Genomic DNA, 20,466 nt, shown 5'->3' with positions numbered 1-20,466 from the left:
ATTAATAACAATTAATTAATAATGAGCCAGTTCACTGAGGCTTACAATTGAAAAGGCAGACCAGAGTCACTCTGAACAGATCTGGGATGCAAACAGTTTGTAAGTACCTCCTCTCCTCTCTCCCACTCCCCTAGCTTAATGTTTCCATCCTCCCCCTGGGCTCAGTTCTTGAGATCCCCTATACCCTCAGCTACCATGGATCTCCTTCCATGATGTCCTTTTTCTTTTCTTTTTTTTTTTAAGTTCTGGATACATGTGCAGAACATGCAGGTTTGTTACATAGGTATACATGTGCCATGGTGGTTTGCTGCACCTTCTAAGCCCCAAATACATTAGGTATTTGTCCTAATGCTCTCCTTCCCCCTTGACCCCCACCCCTCTACAGGCCCTGGCGTACAATGTTCCCCTTCCTGTGTCCATGTGTTCACATTGTTCAACTCCCTCTTATGAGTGAAAACGTGCAGTATTTGTTTTTCTGTTCCTGTGTTAGTCTGCTGAGAATGATGGCTTCCAGCTTCATCTATGTCCCTGCAAAGGACATGAACTCACTCTTTTTTTACTGCTGCATAGTATTCCATGGTGTATATGTGCCACATTTTCTTTATCCAGCCTATCATTGATGGGCATTTGGGTTGGTTCCAAGTCTTTGCTATTTTAAATAAATAGTGCTGCAGTAAACATACACGTACATGTGTCTTTATAGTACAAAGATTTATAATTCCTTAGGTATATACTCATTAATAGGATTGCTGGGTCAAATGGTATTTCTGGTTCTAGATCCTTGAGGAATCGCCACACTGTCTTCCACAATGATTGAACTAATTTACATTCCCATCAACAGTATAAAAGCATTCCTATTTCTCCACAGCCTCACCAGCATCTGTTGTTTCCTGACTTTTTAATAATCACCATTCTAACTGGTGTTGAGATGGTATCTCATTGTGGTTTTGATTTGCATTTCTCTAATGACCAGTGATGATGAGCTTTCTTCATATGTTTGTTGACTACATAAATGTCCTCTTTTGAGAAGTGTCTGTTCATATCCTTTGCCCACTTTTTGATGGGGTGATTTGATTTTTTCTTGTAAATTTAAGTTCCTTGTAGATTCTGGATATTAGACCTTTGTCAGATGGGTAGATTGCAAAAATTTTACCCCATTTTGTAGGTTGCCTGTTCACTCTGATGATAGTTTCTTTTGCTGTACAGAGACTACATCCCATTTGCCAGTTTTGGCTTTTGTTGCAATTATTTTTGGTGTTTTAGTCATGAAATCTTTGCCTATGCCTATGTCCTGAATGGTATTTCCTATTGCCTAGGTTTTCTTCTAGGGATTGTGTGTGTGTGTGTGTGTGTATGTGTGTGTGCGCGCGCACACTTTATTCAACTGATCTCAGGTCAGTGTACAGGTAAGCCCTGGCTGCCTCCACTCACTTCCAGGGAGACCAAAAGCCTTCATACATTTCAAGTTGAGGGACAAAATGGGGATAGCCACGGAGACTAAAACCTTTCAAAAGGTGAAATTTAAAAATTTTTTCATTACATAATTTACACAAAAGCAATGCTATTACCTTCCCTGTGTGGACTCGGGAGAGGACTGGGCCATTCTCCTTGGAGAGAAGTGGAGTGGCTTTTGGGAAGGGAAGGGACTTCCTGTAACAATGCATCTCACGATATTTGGAATGACTTTTAAAAAAAGAACCATGTACAATCAAGTCCTCGGCCACATTGTAGAACTTTGGGGGATGCTCGCTCCAACCAATTGCTGTCACCTTCACTGTTCCAGTTTTTAAATCCTGAGTCAAGCCAAAAAACAAAAAACAAACAAACAAAAAACAAATAAAGCCATGCCAATCTCATCTTGTTTTCTGCACAAGTTAGGTTTTGTCAAGGAAGGGTGTGATGCAACTAAGTCACAGTCTTCCTAGAGGCATCTGCAGCGGACGATGGAGGGGCTGGACTCGGCGTACTCCTGCTTGCTGATCCACAACTGCTGGAAGGTGGACAGTGAGGCCAGGATGGAGCTGCCGATCCACACAGAGTACTTGCTCTCAGGAGGAGTAATGGTCTTGATCTTCATCGTGCTGGATGCCAGGGCGGTGATCTCCTTCTGCATCCTGTCAGCGATGCCAGGGTACATGGTGGTACCACCAGACAGCAATGTGTTGGCATACAGGTCTTTGTGGATGTCCACATCACATTTCATGATGGAGTTGAAAGTAGTTTCATGGATGCCACAAGATGCCATGACCAGGAAGGAAGACTGGAAGAGCACCTCAGGGCAGCGGAATCGCTCGTTGCCGATGGTGATGACCCAGCCGTCAGGCATTTCATAGCTGTTCTCCAGGGAGGAGCTGGAGGCCACCGTGGCCATCTCCTGCTCAAAGTCCAGGGCGACGTAGCACAGCTTCTCTTTGATATCATGCAGGATTTCTCACTCAGCCGTGGTGGTGAAGCTGTAGCCGCTCTCAGTGAGGATCTTCACAAGGTAGTCAGTCAGGTCCCGGCCAGCCAGGTCCAGAAAGAGGCATGGGGGAGGGCATAACCCTCATAGACGGGCATAGTGTGGATGACCCCATCACCAGAGTCCATCCCAATGCCAGTGGTACGGACAGAGGCATACAAGGACATCACAGCCTGGTTGGCCATGTACATGGCTGGGGTGTTGAAGGTCTCAAACATGATCTGGGTCTTCTCGCGGTTGGCCTTGCAGTTCAGGGGGCCTCCATCAGCAGCACGGGGTGCTCCTTAGGAGCCACACGCAGCTCATTGTAGAAAGTGTGGTGCCAGATCTTCTCCATGTCATCTCAGTTGGTGACAATGCTGTGCTCGATGGGGTACTTCAGGGTCAGGATGCCTCTCTTGCTCTGGGCCTCATCACCCACATAGGAGTCCTTCTGACCCATGCCCACCATCATGCCCTGGTGCCTGGGGCGCCCCTCGATGGAGGGAAGACGGCCAGGGGAGCATCGTCGCCCACGAAGCCAGTCTTGCACATGCGGGAACCGTTGTCAACTACAAGTGCGGCGATATCATCATCCATGGTGAGCTGGCAGTGGATGTGGACCGGTGGGGTGGAGTGGTGAGGGGGGGCTCTGTGCTTGTAGGGTGGATGTGGTCTCTCTTCTAGGGTTTTTATGGTTTTGGGTTTTACATTTAAGTCTTTAATCCATCTTAATTTTTGTATAAGGTGTAAGGAAGGGGTCCAGTTTCTGTTGGTGGTCTACAAGTTCAGAGAAACTTTTCTAGTAACAAACTATAGAAATGATCCCTGAAAGTATAGTCTTCATGATGTCCCTTCAAGGCAGTAGTTTCTTGATCCTGTTTTTTGGTTTTGTTTTGTCTCACTTTGTCCCCTGGGCTGGAATGCAGTATCATGATCGCTCACTGCAACCCCTGCCTCTGAGGTTCACATAATTCTCATGCCTCAGCCTCCTGAGTAGCTGGGATGCTGGGATTACAGGCACATGCCATCATGCCTGGCTAATTTTTTGTATTTTTAGTAGAGACAGGGTTTTGCCATGTTGGCCAGGCTGGTCTTGAACTCCTAGCCTCAAGTGATCTGCCCTCCTCAGCCTCCCAATGTGCTGGGATTTCAGATGTGAGCCACCAAGCCTGGTCAGATACTATCTTTTCTATCAAAAATTGTCACTTTTGTTTTTCAGGCCCCAGGTAGTTTGAGATAACCCAGATAGAAGCTCAGGTGATAATGGCTAATTATGACCTTCAATGGAAACATATTGGCTTCGAAACCAAAAGTTCATGTAGTGAGAATTTCAGGCCAATTGGAGAGATTGGGGCAGGGTTGTCCAACTCCCCTCAGATGATTCCATCTACAGAGCTGACCATGGTTGGGGAAAATCCTTTAGGAAACCATAGGCCAAATTATACAAAGGAAAATGTAGAATGTGGCTAGAGGGTACTCTATGCCCTCTTGTGCCCTGGTCCCTGTTTCCCTTCCTCCCCTGAGGAAACGCAGAGATGTTTTTGAAATGTCATTCTAGATAACTCAGGCTATTGAGTTGCATTTCATCTGGCAGTTCATACAGGCTGCATGAGCCAGCATAAAGGAAGACTGCAGTGGGGAAGGGAGGGAGGGAACAGAGGAAGGTGGTGAAAGAGGAGCTTTTGGAGACAAAGACCTGCAAATCTGGACCCAGCAGGTTCAGCTTCTGAGTCCAATATCCATCTGAAGGCCAAGAACATCGCCAACAACCCTATGAGAATTTCCAGCCTTTCCTGATTGCCTTGGCCAGTGCGCACTACGACTCTCATTTCTAGGCATTTCAGTGCTTACAGAGTGCTTCCCAGAAACACTGCCTCGCAGTCGCCCTGGGACAAGTCTTCCACTATTGATGTGCCAATTATACAGATGAATACACTGAGGTTGAGAAGTCCAGAGATTTGCCTAACATGGCTCTGTGAATGAGAACTGGGAATTCACTCTAAGACTACCTATTCTAAAACCAGTTCTCTACCATCTGCTCTTCCTTCTCCCTTGCCATGGTCAAATGATGATAGAGAATTCTCTTTGATTTATTTAGTTGATGTCCTCTCAGCTTCTACTATGAACAAGCATCTGGTACCAAACAATGTCAGAAAATAAAAAGATGGGGAGAAAAATATCCCCTGCCCTCAAATTACAAACATGAGAGATTTTGAAATAGCAGGGCAGAGCCTTCTGACCTATGTGCTTTCATAAGCAACTATAAACTCCACTCTCCTTCAGACCATCACCCTACAGTCAGTCAGTCATTCAACAAATGTGTATTGAGTACCTGTTCTGTGTCACGCTGAGGTTACAATGTCACCTGTCCTAGGTGCTGAGGTTACAATGGGGACAGGGCAGTTAAGGTCCTTGTTTTCAAGAAGCTTACATTCTAGAGAAGGAAGACAAGCTAGAAACCAGTAAAATAAACAAGTGTATGTTGAAACTAAAATTGATGCAAACATAGCTTCTCTTGGGAAAAAAGAAGCTCAGATCATATGAATGTCAGGCTGAGCTTCCCAAATCAATCTACAACCTTCTAAATTAATACCAAGCGTTGGTTCTCTACCAGATCATATAAAAACAAATCCTTTTATTACGAAACTGCAAAAAAAAATATGAAAGCTCAGTCAAGAGTCAGACTTGGAAGGACTTTTGCAAGACCTAAAGAAAGATGTTGTTACCAATAAACCACAGCCCCATCTTCAAGGCTTGATGGATGCAGAGCCTGATAAAAGAGCAGATTTCATTCATGTGGGAATGAGCTGGGACGATGACATTATCATTATGACTTCAGGGTCAAATTGGAGCCTCTTGTAAATCAAAATTAAATTATGCTTTCAGTATTGCAAGCAAGAAGTTCAGATTCCAGGATATCAATATGTGTTTGTTCACATGTGGCTTTTATATTTCAAAGGGTAATACCATCTGAAATCAGCCCAGCCCACCTCACAGTGTTCTCTCTTTGAACCTAACGCATCTGACATCCACTGTGCTTGCTGGGCAATTAACCACACACCACCCGTGAACTTGAATTGTTGTCTTGTATTGTTCTTTATCTCTTCCAGTGTTGAACTTATGAAATGATGATTCATCCACCAACTGATTCACAGGGATCACAGCTGACCCTCACACTTTTTTAACCTTGAACTAGGACAAGCCTTCATTTAATCCACAATTTGTTGAACACCTGCTATGTGCTGGTCACATCATTAGACACTGGGGACAGGTAGAAAAGGTCATGTGTCACATCTTCTTGGACATTACACTCTAGAGGAAGGAAGAGACATTAGCCATCACTAAAATGAATCTAATGTGACAGACTGAAACAAACGCAATGAAGGAAAAGAACTCAGTTCCATAAGAATGACTCACATTTGGGAAACCAGATCTGGACTACAGGGAATCAAAGGATTTCCTTAGGAAGTGAAACTGTCACTGAGATGGAAAGCAGAGGAAGAAAAATACCCAAAGACAGACTCTGGGCAGGAGGAAATGTGGGCCCATATGTGCATGTGCACAAATCTGCACTGCAAACCGGCATTGGGGCCAGAGCAAAGAAAGCAAGGTGGGGAATCAGGCAAAAGACTTAGGTGAGTTCTTGCAGAACTCTCTTAGAAGCAATGGGAAGCCATTGAGGGATATGCAACACAGAGCAACATGATCAAATTTGCATATTGGAAAGGTCTCCTGACAGCAGCATGGAGCAGACTCCTCTAACCATCTGACTACACACCCTTACAAGTGGTAAGGTTTTGAGTACACACCTCTGGTTTATGTAAATGTATGTGTTTTTATAAGTGTGTGTGTGTGTGTGTGTGTGTGCGTGCACACTGTATAGTTTATGTACCTTATGAACCATACAAATATAGAAATTGTTTTAAAGGGAGCCAACAAAAAATATTTTTCGAAGTCTTGTCTTAACAAAGTGTTGATAACTGTTGAAGCTGAGCAATAGGCACATGAGGGGTCATAATTTAAATTAATTAATTTTTTTTGAGACAGGATCTTGCTCTTTCACCCAGGCTGCAGTGCAGTGATTTCACCCTGGTGGACTGCAATGGTTTCACCCGGGCTGGAGTGCAGTGGTTTCACCCGGGCTGCAGTGCAGTGGTTTCACCCTGGCTGGAGCACAGTGGTTTCACCCGGGCTGGATGCAGTGGTTTCACCCTGGCTGGAGTGCAGTGGTTTCACCAGGGCTGGACTGTATAACTCACTGCATTGATCTCCTGGGCTCAAGTGATCCTCCCACCTCAGTCTCCTGAGCAGCTGGGACTACAGGCATCTACCATCATGCCCAGCTAAATTTTTTTATTTTTATTTTGTGTTGTTGAGAAAGGATCTTGCTATGTTTCCTAGGCCGGTCTCATACACTTGTCCCCAAGCAATCCTCCCACCTCGGCCTCTTAAAGTGTTGGGATTACAGGCTGAGCCACCATGCCCAGCCTCGTGATTATATTTTCTATTTTATGTGTGTTTGAACATGTCCCCAGTGAAATGATTTTAAGTTTTGAAAAATTTGACTGCATGTTATCATTAGTTATATATCGCTAAGGACATTATACACTTAGAGTAAGAGTTGTTACTAATAAACAATAATACATATTTGTCCATATTTCATCCCATATTTTTGACTAGCTTGTTGTTCCCCTTTGTTTACCTTTAGTATTCATCATGCTTAATGTTCTGAGAAATGTGTCATTTGGCCATTTTGTGGTCGAACATCAAATAGTATACTCACATATGCCTGAATGTTCCAGCCTACTGCACACCTAGGCTATGTGGTATAGCCTATTACTCCTAGGTACAAACCTGTATAGCAGGCTACTGTAGTGAACACTGTAAGCAATTGCAACACAATGATATTTGTGAATCTAAACACAGAAAAGGTAATGCATTGCACTATTACGTTACAACAGCTATGACTTCACTAGGTGATAGGAATTTTTGAGCTCCATTATAGTTTTTGATTTTTGGGGTTTTTTTTTTTTTGGTTTTTGTTTTTGTTTTTCTGAGACAGAGTCTCACTCTGTTGCCCAGGCTGGAGCACAGTGGCACCATCTCAGCTCAGTGCAACCCCTGCCTCCTGGGTTCAAGCGATTTTCACACCTCAGCCTCCTGAGTAGCTGGGACTACAGGCGCATGCCACCACACCCTGCTCACGTTCGCATTTTTAGTAGAGACGGGGTTTTGCCATGTTGGCCAGGCTAGTCTTGAACTCCTGCCTCAGGTGATCTGCTCACCTAGGCCTCCCAAAGTGCTGGGATTACAGGCGTGAACCACAATGCCTGGTTCATTATAGTTTTATGGGACACTGTCACTGTCACGATTATATATGCTATCCATCATTGACTAAAGCATTATTATGCATAGCATGATTGTATCTTTCATCTTCAAAAAGGATGCAGGAATCCTTTTAGGTTGCTTATCTATTTTTTGGAAGTCTGTTTAATTGGAACTACTTAATGTAATCCATGAACAGCATTCTCCTGGAGAAGATACAAGCTGCAGTTCATTGCAACACACCGAGAGCGAATAAAACCACGCAGGCTCCCTCAGAACATGGTCATGTTCTGGAGTCCCCGGATACCCAGATACCTCTTGAATCAAACGTGGCATTAGATTGGCTGACAGAAGAATTGGGCAAGGAGCCACAGTCAAGCCAGTCATTGAATGTCACGAAAGCTTGCTCGCTTTCTTAATTTTACTTAACATAAACAAAAATCAAAATTCTAATGGCTTCTGCCTGCACGCCAATGGATCATATTGTGTGCAAATTCTTGGAGATACTGCAGTACATACTGGATACTGAGGGGCCCAGAGAAGACATGGAGGAGGCTGCTGCAATATCCAGTGGAGCAATGATGGAGGCAGTGGGACTGATGGGAAGAGAAGTAGAGAGATTCGAGAGCTATTTAGAAGCACAGCACAACTCAATGCTGGATTCAAAATAGGGGGCAAAGAGGAGAAAGACACAAGGGTACTCCAGCATTTCTGTCTTGCACAGATAATTCCATCTTATAGCAAAAAAAATTTTATTTAAATGTTGAATTAAATGGTTAATTTTATCGACATAAAATTAAAACCAATTTGTGCTATTTAAATGGACTGTCTTGTTAATTGTGCTTACTGTGATATTTTCTCTGCTTTGATTTCTTTGTTTTGTTTGTTTGTGTTTGAGATGGAGTTTCGCTCTGTCACCCAGGCTGGAGTGTACTGGTGTAATCTCAGCTCATTGCAACCTCTGCCTCCCAGGTTCAAGCAATTATCCTGCCTCAACCTCCAAAGTAGCTGACAGGTGCCCACCATCACGACTGGGTAATTTTGTATTTTTAGTAAAGACAGGGTTTCGTCATTTTGTACAGGCTGGTCTCGAACTCCTGACCTCAGGTGATCTGCTCGCCTTGTCCTCCTAAAGTGCTGGGATTACAGCCATGAGCCACTGCACCCTCTGTTTGATTTTTAAACCATTCTACTTTAGAGAAAGTGCAGTTGGTTTTCACTTAGCTAATCTTACCTGCAGGAAGCTTTTGATTTTGAACCCTGAGCCCAGGTCGAGTCTCAGAAACAATAAAGCTTCACAGTATTTGACCTGCCTGTCCAAGCTCATACAGTGTGGCCCACACCCCAGGGGCTTTGATTCCTCCTTCCCACCACCAAGAAGCAGCTCCTTCAGGCCTAGATTCCCTGGCAGGAAGTCCTCCCTGTGAGAACACATCACATCTCCAGCAGTGGGCAAGGGGAACCCTGGGCCCGGGCCAAGCAGAGAATCATCTTCTATGGGTTTACTGTTGGGGCACTGGGAAGACCCAGCCCCAAGATCCAAATTCTATCTCCTATCCCCCTGGCACTGTTATCTGACACTCCTCCCCACCACCCTGGGAAATGAATTACTTTGCATTAAATATAATTTCCCAGGCTTTACTTTCAGGAGTAATGTTTTACTCCTGAGAGGAATAAAATATTATCACTGTTACCTTAATGTGAGTGGATTTAGCAGACTACTTTTCTCAGAGTCAGGAAAAGCCCAGTTTCTTGGTCCCTTTTCTGCTGCTATAACAGAATGCCACAGACTGGGTAATTTCTAAAGAATAGAAGTTTATTGACATCCTAGCCTGCAAACACATACGCACACCTTCAAAATGAAAAAAAAAAAAAAAAAAAAAAAAAAAAAAAAAAGAAGTTTATATGGCTCATAGTGCTGTAGGCTGGGAAGGCCCAGAGATGGTGCCAGCGTCGGGCAAGGGTCATGCCATGGCAGAAGACACCACATGGCAAGCAAGTGCACCAGACACAGAGAAAAACGGAGCTCAACTCATCGTTTTTATCAGGGGCCCACTCCAGAGATAACTAACCCACTCCCATTATAATGGGATTAATCCAGTTATGAGGGCAAAGTCCCCATGGCCTAATTAGCTCTTACTACTGTTATAATGGTAATTCGGGTTTTTAAAAATTTTTTTCATTTTTCTATACGTTATTGGGTACAGGTGGTATTTGATCACATAAGTTCTACAGTGGAGATTTGTGAGATTTTGGCGCAACCATCACCCGAGCAGTATGCACTGCACCAAATTTGTAGTGTTTTATCCCTCACCCCTTCCCCCTCCTCCCCCAAAATCCCCACAGTCCATTGTATCATTCTATGCCTGACAATTAAGTTTTCAACACATAAACTTTCAGGGAACACATTCAGGGTCTCAGAACTCTATTTATCCAGCAGACATGGAAACTAGCATGCTGGGAAGCTCCTGCTACAAATACCACTGACGTGCTCTTCCTTCATCTCCAAGTTTTGAGGGGTAGACAAACAGAGAGGACCCCTTCCTTCCCAGAGCTCATTCTCCAAACTAGGGAGATTATGAGGTTATAGAAAGAAAAAAAGGGGGGGAGGAGAAAACAATGACAATATTGCTAAAGATTTTAAAAGTTTAATTTACCGAGCAATTCTGTGTGCCTAGCACTTGGAAATACACTTTGCTGGCAAAATCTCAGGTACTCTTTACCCCAGCTCCATGAGGTAGGTAACTCTTATTGCCTGCATTTTACAGATGATTAAAGAACAGAGAGGTTAAGTACTTGCTTAAAGTCACACTGTATGAGTGATGAAGCCAAGAGTATATTCAAGATAGCAGGGTTTAAAAAAAAAAAAAAACTGCCCCAAGAATCAAGAGCAGTACCTTGGGTGGCCTCAGAGCCTCAGTTTCCTATTTCATAAAATGAGAGACAGGTTGATCTCAGGGCTCCTCCCAGCTCAAACATCCTACAAATCTATTGAGACATAATCTTCCCATCCAGCCAGACACTCTCTTGAACAAAGTGTAATGAACAGCACTTTGTGCTAGCAAGGAATAGATACAGTTTTCAGGAGGCAACCAGGTGTTAGGATGGCTATCTTTTTTTCATTCTTTAATTAAAAATGACAAAGTTACTCTAGCACTAATAAGATCAATACCTGGGCATTCAAAGTGTTGGGTGGAAAAAGAACTATCAGCCTACTGAGTGGATGGGGAAATCTGAAGTCGTGCTGTTGTGTTGTGACACTGTGTTGCTGTAACCAAGGCTTGGGGAGGCTTAGTGCTTCAGCTGTTCCATCAGCTGGGAACTATTCATATTTCTCAATTCTCAGAGTTGCTGTGCCTTAAGCAGAATTATTTTCCACAAAGACACTTAACAGGTGGCCTAGAGTCCCTGTTTGGTGCCCAGGACAGTCATAATAACCAGTCCTTACTGCAGACAACTTTTCAGAACAGGAAGTGCCTTTCTTTATAACCTGGAGGAGACTTCCTCTGGGACCTGCCTCTTGTTGATTTCTCTTAAGTCTACTTTTATCATTCTGGGGAAGCTCCATGAATAAGCTACTCCCAGCTGTGGCTATGGGCTCACAAATCTCACCTCAACACTTAATAAGAACGCCACCTTGGTTACGTCACCTAACACCTCCAAACCTCAGCCTCACCTGGAAAACTGAGACGTTAGGTTGGTGCAAAAGTAATTGCCATTTTTGCCATTGTACTTTACAGGGTCACTGACAATACTAATTAAGGGATTCTTTATATGAGAATATGCCTAGCACAGGGTTTGTATACATTAAGTATTGCATAAGCATGTGTTAAATCTAAATGGTAAGTTGCAAATCTCACAGCCTGGAAGAGGAAAGTTAAAGATTTTATGTCACGCAGAGGAAAGTTATTTTGAAACTCTAGCCTCCAAAAGTCATTGGAAATTTAATTCCATTTATTCAGCCACTCTTTATTGAGTACCTACTGTGTACCAGTCACTGTTCAAGGCATTGAGGATACAGAGATAACACAACAGGCAAGAATGTGCTCACATGGCACTTAATGTAAGCTACTTGGAATTTTCAAAAGTTTAAGTCCACTTGGAGACAACAGTATCAGATAAAGCTATTAGGCCATTTTTTAAAAACCCATCTCAGGCTGGGCACAGTGGCTCACACCTGCAGTCCCAGCACTTTGGGAGGCCAAGGTGGTCAGATCACCTGAGGTCAGGAGTTTGAGACCATCCTGGCCAACATGGCAAAACCCCGTCTCTACTAAAAATACAAAAATTAGCCTGGCATAGTTGCGCACACTTGTAATCCCAGCTACTCAGGAGGCTGAGGTAGGAGAATCGCTTGAACCCAGGAGGCAGAGATTGTGGTGAGCTGAGATTGCACCGCTGCACTCCAGCCTGAGTGACAGAGTGAGACTGCCTCTCCAATAAAAACAAAAACAAACAAACAAAAAGAAAACCTCCTCTAGCCTCTAAGCGTGGCTTCAGCAAAGGACAGTCACATGCTGTTACAACACTTTTCTTGGTGGCCTGGTCAGAGAGCAAATTCCTGGGCTGGAAGGACGATACTCTCACCCAGTGTGACATTTCCTATGTCCTCAGGTATCCTTTCTGGCTTCAGTGGACAGGCAGTGTGGCCTAGCACAGCCTCTTTCCCAACATGTGTTCCTCAAGGCATAACTAGATGAGCAATGGAAACATCCACAAAGTTCAAGCAACAATGAATTGAACCAAGTTAAATAGGTTTCTCTGCTACAGCCCTTCTCTGAGACTTTAGCAAGCTAAGGTGCTTATGAATCTCCAAGAAAGAATTTGCAATGTGCAGCCTTCACACATTGGTTTGACCACGGAATGTTCTTTATTCCAGAGGAATGTGGTTCTTTCATTTATTTTATTTATTTATTTATTTTAGATAGACTCTCATTCTGTTGCCCAGGCTAGAGTGCAGTGGCGCAATCTCGGCTCACTGCAACCTCTGCTACCTGGGTTCAAGCAATTCTCCTGTCTCAATCTCCCGAGTAGCTGGGACTACAGGCATGCACCACCACGCCCAGCTAATTTTTGTATTTTTAGTATAGATGGGGTTTCGCCATGTTGGCCAGGCTGGTCTTGAACTCCTGACCCCAGGTGATCCACCCACCTCAGCCTCCCAAAGTGCTGGGATTACAGGCATGAGCCACCATGCCTGGCCAGAATGTGGTTCTTTATTCTAGCATGTTCTTCATTCCAGAGCAAGAGCCTCTGAAGTTCTCTTTCAAGAGGAAGACTGGTCTTCAACAGCACACATTTGCAGGCTTGGAAAGAAGTCCGGAGCCCCAACTCACTGTATGACCTTGAGTAGGTCAACTCACCTCCCTAAGGCATAGTTTCCTCAGCTAGGAAATGTGTTTGTGCTGTTCACATGGGCTAGGAGGGTAATAAAGAGGAGGGAGGAGGCTGAACTACATCCCCTCAAGGGTCTCTTTTAGGAGGAAGACTTTATCATCAGGGAGGCCACCTGCCACCCTGGTGTACAAGCAAGCTCAAGACTTTCCACTGGCCTGTTGAATTCAGAGATCCCTCACCACCAGGACGCTGTGTTCAACAGGGCTGCATTCTCCATCCCACGGAGAAGCTCCTGCTCCTCCCCTTCAAACCTATGAGAGCCTCTCCATCCCATTGCCTGCTAGTTCTCCAAAGCCCCTCCGTAGCCTGTGCCATCAGCAAAGAGGAGCCTTTAAGATGTTACCACATAAGCAAGAGTCAGCACAGTCCCATCTGAACTGTTTCTAGAAGTCCAGGTGAAAATTGTACAAATAGTATTCACATTTCTGGCAGGACCAACCACATACAAATCATATATTGATCTCTCCCCCTTAAGAGAGCTCTCACTCTATGCATAGATATCTATGGAAATAAATATAGAAAGAGATCATCTAGAGTAAGTACAGCCAATACAATAAAATATTAACAGTGGTTTTCTTTGGGTTATAGGAAAAACCACTGCTAATATTTTATTATTTAAAATATTAAGCTTATTTAAATGTTTCTGCATTCCCTAAATGGCCTTTAATAAGCAGGTATTATTTTGATGATGAAAAAACAAAACTAGTCCCTCCCCTCCCCCCTTTGTAAAAGTCATCTAGTGTAGGTTCGAGTGTGGAAGAAACCACCCAGCATTTTGTCAGGTTGCCCCAGCAAGAGTCCTCTGTGTTCCTGTCTCCCATTACTTTGGCTGACTTCCCTGATTCCTAATTTTCAACACCAACACCCAAGGAGTTTTTAATAGCTCCTCAACTGAGTTCCTGGCATTTCCCTGCGACCTCCTGCCATCAGCTTGTGCAGGCCCCAAGGCCTCAGAGTGGCCACATGTAGTTGTGCAGATTGTCCCCTGCACAACTCAAGGGGTTACAATTAGCATATGACAATGTGAATGGCACCTCCTGCGTTGTGCAGTGCACCGTCCACCCAACTGTACATGGCAGCCCTGACTGGTGCCCTGAGCCATTATCATGTTTGTCTAAACATTTTGTTACATGAGGTGCTACTCAGAAGATGAAAGTCACTGAGCTTGGGAGGTAGCACACAGATATATCACAACATGGGCTCCAGAATCAGACTGCCTGGTTTATACACAGCTTCTGCCACTTAGCAGATGAGTGCTCGTAGATAAATTACTAGTACGGCTTCAGTTTTCTTCCCTGTAAAGGGAGATGATGCTAGTACTTACTTTCTACTGTTGCTCTGTTGATAAAATAAAGTTAAAAAATAGCTCACTTAATTTTCTGTCCCATGGTAAGTATTCAGTATATGTTAGCTATTATAAGTGATTCATTTCCTGTGAAGTCACACATGGAGACCTAAGACAAGGTCTTCCGTGCTAATCACATCTTGCATTTTTATTTAGCTTTCTCTGGGTGGGATGTGGGGCCAGGCCAGCTAGGGTGGGAGTACATTCCATAGGACCAGAGCTGGCTCATGGGTACTCACCAAGGCTGCAGAGTCCAGAGAGCCAGAGGGTCAGGCTGATTCAGGGATGGCGACGGTTGCCTTAGATACCAGCAGCAATGGCAAGAGGCAGGACAGAGAGGAGGGCAGGGACGCCAAGACTGCGGCATCCAATGGGAAAGACACTGGGGAGAGCAAAGAATGGAGTCGCCGGCTCTGGAGCCACCGCTGGGATACCCTCGGGATCCTCCCGGCTGGCGTGTGGAGACACTGGGTCTGTTGGGCCTCCTCAAATGTCCACGTTAAGGCCGTTTCCACAATGGTTAGGATTGGTTCCAGCTGTGCGCTTTGAAAACACCTAAAATAACAGGGACATGGCTGGTATGGTGTCTCACACCTGTAATCCCAGCACTTTGGGAGGCCGAGGTGGGTGAATCACTTGAGGTCAGGAGTCCAAGACCAGCCTGGCCAACATGGTAAAACCTGTCTCTACTAAAAATATAAAAATTAGCCGGGTGTGGTGGCCCACACCTATAAGCCCAGCAACTCAGGAGGCTGAGGCAGGAGAACAGCTTGAACCTGGGAGGCAGAGGCTGCAGTGAGCCGAGATTGCTCCACTGCACTCCAGCCTGGGCAACAAAGTGAAACTCTGTCTCACAACAAAAACAAAAAGTGGCTTGAACAAGATAGAAGTTTACTTCTTGCCCAAGTGAAGGCACAGAGGTGGGAACCCCAAGGCCGGTCTTGTGGCTCTGCTCCTCCCAGCTCATGCCTCCAGTCTTTGCAGGGTGTGGCCTCATCCTTGTGGTCCAATTAGCATCCATGTCTAGACAGCAGCGGGAAAGAGAGATAAAGGGAGGGAGGGGGTCTAGCGTTGCCAGAAGCTGCCACACAACTCTTCCTCCTGTGCCCCGACCTTAGTCATGGCCACACCTGGATGCAGGGAAAGCTGGGCAGAGTCCTTTTTATTTGGGGCAGTATATTTGTTTCCTATCGCTGTGTAGCAAATCGCCACAAACTTAGCAGCCTGAAACAACACAAATCTATCATCTTACAGTTCCAGAGGCCTAAAGTCTAAAGTGGGTCTCCCTGGGCTAGAATCAAGGTGTCGGTACGGCTGGCTCCTTCTGGAGGCTGCAGGGGAGACTCTATTGTGCCTCTTCCAGCTTCGTGCTGTCTGCACGTCTTAAGTCATGGGCCCCTTCCATCTTCAAAGCCAGCAATGTCTGGGCGAGTCTTTTTCCCGATGGCGTCTCTCTAGTTCTGCCTCTTTTCTGCCTCCCTCTTTCCCCATTTAAGGGCCCTGTGATTACACTAGGCACACCTGCATAATCCAGAATACTCTCATTAAGAACAGTTTATTAGCATCCTTAATTCAACCTGCAACTTCAATTCACCCTCCCCACCCTTTCCATGAAACATAACAGACGCCCAGGTTCTGGGGATTAGGATGTGAACATTTTTAGGGGTGGTGGCAGAGGATCATTTTACCTACCACAGACAACTGTGGCAAAAATCGTATCACTGTAGAGGGAGCAAGGACATGCCATATTCTCCAACCAAGCTAAAATTTCAGAGATGGTGCCAATCAGAATTCTGGATGAAGCAATTGTTTCAGGAAACGGGCCTGTGATCCAAGCCAGGTCAGACATGTCATTTCTGGTACTTGGGCTGGAATTTTGATATTCTTTTTTTCTAGGATCGCCAGTTCTGAGGACAGTGAAAACAGGGAAATACTAGTGGCCATCTTTGTCACCACTCAGAAAAGCCCCCTGGTGTTGAAGCCAGTGCGGAAGTGAACAAGGATCTGAAATGGAAAAAAAGAGACGGAGACAGGACGTCCAGCTATGCCCACAGCCCAAGATCCACCCCGGGCTTTCAAGCACATGGGCCAATACCTCTCCTCTGCTCTTGTGTTTTTCCTCAATTTGAGGTTCTTTCATTTCCAGCCAAGTGCTCTCATTAATATACTCAAAAAATATATGTTGGGGCCAGGCGTAGTGGCACATGCCTGTAATTCCAGCACTTTGGGAGGCCAAGGTGGGTGGATCATGAGGTCAGGAGTTCGAGATCATCCTGGCCAATATGGTAAAATCCCATCTCTACTAAAAATATGAAAATTAGCTGGGCATGGTGACGGGCGCCTGTAGTCCCAGCTGCTTGGGAGGCTGAGGCAGGAGAGTCACTTGAACCCGGGAGGTAGAGGTTGCAGTGAGCCAAGATCGCACCACTGCACTCCAGTCTGGTGACAGCGTGAGACTCAGTCTAAAATAAAAATACATATATATATGTTGGGACAAGTCACAACTTCCCCAAACCCTGGAGTGTCTCCTATCATTCTAAATGATTAGGACTGCGAGTCTCTTCCAGCTTCTATATGCGCTAATTAATATTCAAATGTCCTTGATATCCTTTGGCCTAGCTCAGCCCAAAGGCACACACAATTTCTCCAAGTCTGTTATTCTGCATGGGAAATGTAACCAGAGGTCCCACCTGACAAACTTGCCTTCTGTCTTCCTTATGCATCTGCTAGAAGCACTAACGAATACTCATGGGTAAGTGCAGGTCTCCATGGCTCTCATAGGACATCCATATGGAAACCTGTGGCAGCAGGAAGAAGAGGACCCCAGAGAGAAAGAAGAAACAGCTTGCTTTCTTTGAGTGGCAGCTGCAAGGGAATGGAGGTTATTTCCTCTCTCCCCGAGGCTCGTCCCTAGCATAGCATTTCGTGGCCAAGACCCTCCGTAAAGTCCAGCTCTTGGCTCTGTTCCAGGTGAAAGTCACATCTTGAAATGCAGCCTGAAGCAGGAATACTACCTTCCAGGAATTCAGCCATTAAGAAAGACGTTTAGAAGAGATAAGCGTTACCTAGCCATCTGCTATGCAGGGTAATGTCAACATCAGAGCCTCCTGGAGTTACCAGAAGGGGCTGTGGAACTGAAGAATTTCCCGAACCAGTGAGAAGCCGTGTCACTAACATAAGTGTCCCATTTCAGAATCCCCTGTGGGTAGTGTCCCTGGCTCATGAGAGCAGGTGTGCACGTCCCTCCACAGACGTAAACATGTCCTGGTACCCTTCACATTCTCCCGAGTGGATGGGACCTTCTCCATCCTGCAGAGCTAGAGAGCTTTGAGGTTTCATCTGGATTCTGGTGACTTTAAGGACACCAATATCCTTTTAGGTCACTACTTAAATGAGAAATTAATATTCTGTCTAAAATGAAGTGTGAAATCATACTAATAACCACCATTTATGCAGTGCCTCCCAGGTACCAGACACGTGACACTATTACCTTCTCTAAAGCCAACTACAACCTACCAAGGCGCCCTTATCATCCCCATTTTACAAATTCAGAGAGGGTAAGTTAGTTGCCCAGGGCCTCACAACAAGAAGGTATGTGCTCAAAAATAACTCAATTCTACTGAATTAATTAATAAATTTTATCTAGCATGTAATTCCAAATGAATGCCTCACTGTAAACATACGATAAGGTAGAACGGCTCTGCATTGATCTATCTTCTATATGACTTTATTCTGAGAAAACTCCCCTGAAGACATGGAGCCTGAAAACTACGGAGGTTGTACAAAGACCCCAGATCTTGGAGAGAGGGTTTTGGATATAATTCTGGCTCTGCCACTAACTAGCTGCGCAATTTTGGACAAATCAGGTGCTACAGTATGAATGCTTGTATCTCCTTCAAAATTTATATTGAAACTTAATTCCCAAGGCAATGGTCTCAAGAAGTAAGGCCTTTTAGCGTGTTTAGGCCAGGAGTGCTCCACTTTCATGAAGGGATGAATGCCTTTACAAAAGGACTCGAGGGAGCAAGTTTGTTCCTTCCGTCCCTTCCACCACTGGAGGATGCAACAATGTGGCGCCATCTTGGAATCAGAGACGGAGCCCTTACCAGACATCAAATCTGATGGCGCCTTGATCTTGGACGCACCAAACTCCAGAACTGTGAGAATTTAATTTCTGTTCTTTATAAATTACCCTGTCTAAGGTTGGCGCCATGAAGACAGTAAGCATCAAGTAAGCAAGCTGAGCTTCAGTCTTACGTTAATAATTGGAGTTACAAATACCCACTATGTGCTCATTGCTAGGTACTTCACAAAAATTATCTAAAATCCTTTTGGAAGGAAGTACTCAATTACATGTTATTATAAGAACTAAGATAATGATAATTGATTGACCTGGAACAAAGTAATGCTCTCAATGGATGGGCAGATGGTGAAGGCAGAGAACCCACTGAAAGAAAGCCTGGGAGAGCTACAGTTAGGGCACTGGATGGCCAGCCCAGAGCAGAGGTCACCAGACAGTAAGATTCGAGGGCAGGGAGGTGCAGAGAGGATGAGAGGCTGTAGGGGGAGAGCTGAGAGCCATGGAAGAAGTGGTTCCATTACCAACATGCCAAAGACTCCATGGCCTGGAACTCAAGAGCTGGCTTGAGGTAAAAACCCCCTCTAAGACCTCTCTTCCAGAAGGCACACTTACCCAGATGCTGACCTAACACCAAGACTCGAGTTAACTTGCTATGCAAAGGGACTGAGACTCAAGCAATTCAGTTGCTCACTTGCTCCTCCATCACAAGATCAACAGCCCCTCTGCCTCTCCTATCCCCTTCCCCCATCACCCTCCAGGAGACTGAGTTGAAACATTGTCTAGAGTCGCCTTTCCTTTGCAAAGCATGGCAGGGAGGCTCTTAAAAAGCAAATATTCAGCCTCATAAACATGTCATAAATCTATAACCAAGTTCTCCATGTTCTTTGTGTTTTTCTGTGATGCATCTAATATCTTTCTATCCATGACTTTGAACCCACATCTTCTAGGTCCAGATTACTAAGAAGTGGTGGTTCACAGGATATTTTATTACTATTTATTACTTTTGTGTGGATGGAGAGGTTGATTTTTTTTTTATTCATCTCCAAGAAAAATATATTCCCCGATGATCTCAGATAAAACCTATCAGATAATTTTTTTTTAAGAAGTTGCTTCTACTTCTGGTAGGTTATTGTCTGACCTGGATTTTCCAGAAGCTGGATTGCCTTCGTGGTTTGAGAGTGGTGACCATTATGTGGAAAACTATTAATACATCTGTTTTTTTCCCTCAGAATGAATGTGCTCAAGATAAGAGCCATCTGATGCCCAGCAGTCCCCTTGCAAATTCTGTCCATAAACATCCACGAATGAAAAACTGCATGGGAGCCAATTCTTGGTTAACCAGCATTCAGCACACCCAGACTCTCAGTTATTCAAAGCTTTGTACCTGACTTCAGAGGAGACGACTAAGAACATGGAAGAAGTTAATATTACAAGGTTTTATCTACCTTTGCTATTTGAGGCTGATGAAAAAAAAAAGGAAAAATGAAGGAAAAAAAAGAAAAAAAATATTACAAGGTTTGCTCTAGAAACCAAAATCTTCCAGTAGATGTTTTGATAATGGCCAATACTTACGAGGAGCTTATGGGGTGCTGGACACAGTGTTAAGTAGCTTATTTTTTTTTGAGACAGAGTCTCCCTCTGTCACCCAGGCTGGAGTGCAGTGGCATGATCACAGCTCACTGCAATCTCTGCCTCCTCACTCAAGTGCCCCACCCACCTCAGCCTTCCAAGTGGCTGGGACTACAGGCACACACCACTATGCCCAGCCAATTTTTGTATGTTTTATATATATGGGCTTTTGTCATGTGGTCCAGCCTGGTCTTGAACTTCTGGGCTCAATTCAAGCCACCAGCCTTGGCCTCCCAAAGTGCTGGA

General features: G+C 44.7%; 2 pseudogenes; both read right to left on the bottom strand.

The window, feature by feature from the left end:
• Positions 1-1,921: 1,921 nt before the first annotated feature.
• Positions 1,922-3,040, bottom strand: LOC105716823 (actin, cytoplasmic 1-like; annotated as a pseudogene).
• Positions 3,041-3,202: 162 nt separating this feature from the next.
• On the bottom strand, positions 3,203-3,284 carry LOC135278216 (small nucleolar RNA U3; annotated as a pseudogene).
• Positions 3,285-20,466: the final 17,182 nt, after the last annotated feature.

This window comes from Aotus nancymaae, unplaced genomic scaffold, assembly GCF_030222135.1.
Source record: "Aotus nancymaae isolate 86718 unplaced genomic scaffold, 86718_ANA_hifiasm-v0.15.2.pri h1tg000036l, whole genome shotgun sequence".
NCBI classification, from domain to species: Eukaryota; Metazoa; Chordata; class Mammalia; order Primates; family Aotidae; genus Aotus; species Aotus nancymaae.
The sequence above is the reverse complement of the archived record's forward strand: the minus strand, read 5'-3'. Positions and strand labels throughout refer to the sequence as shown.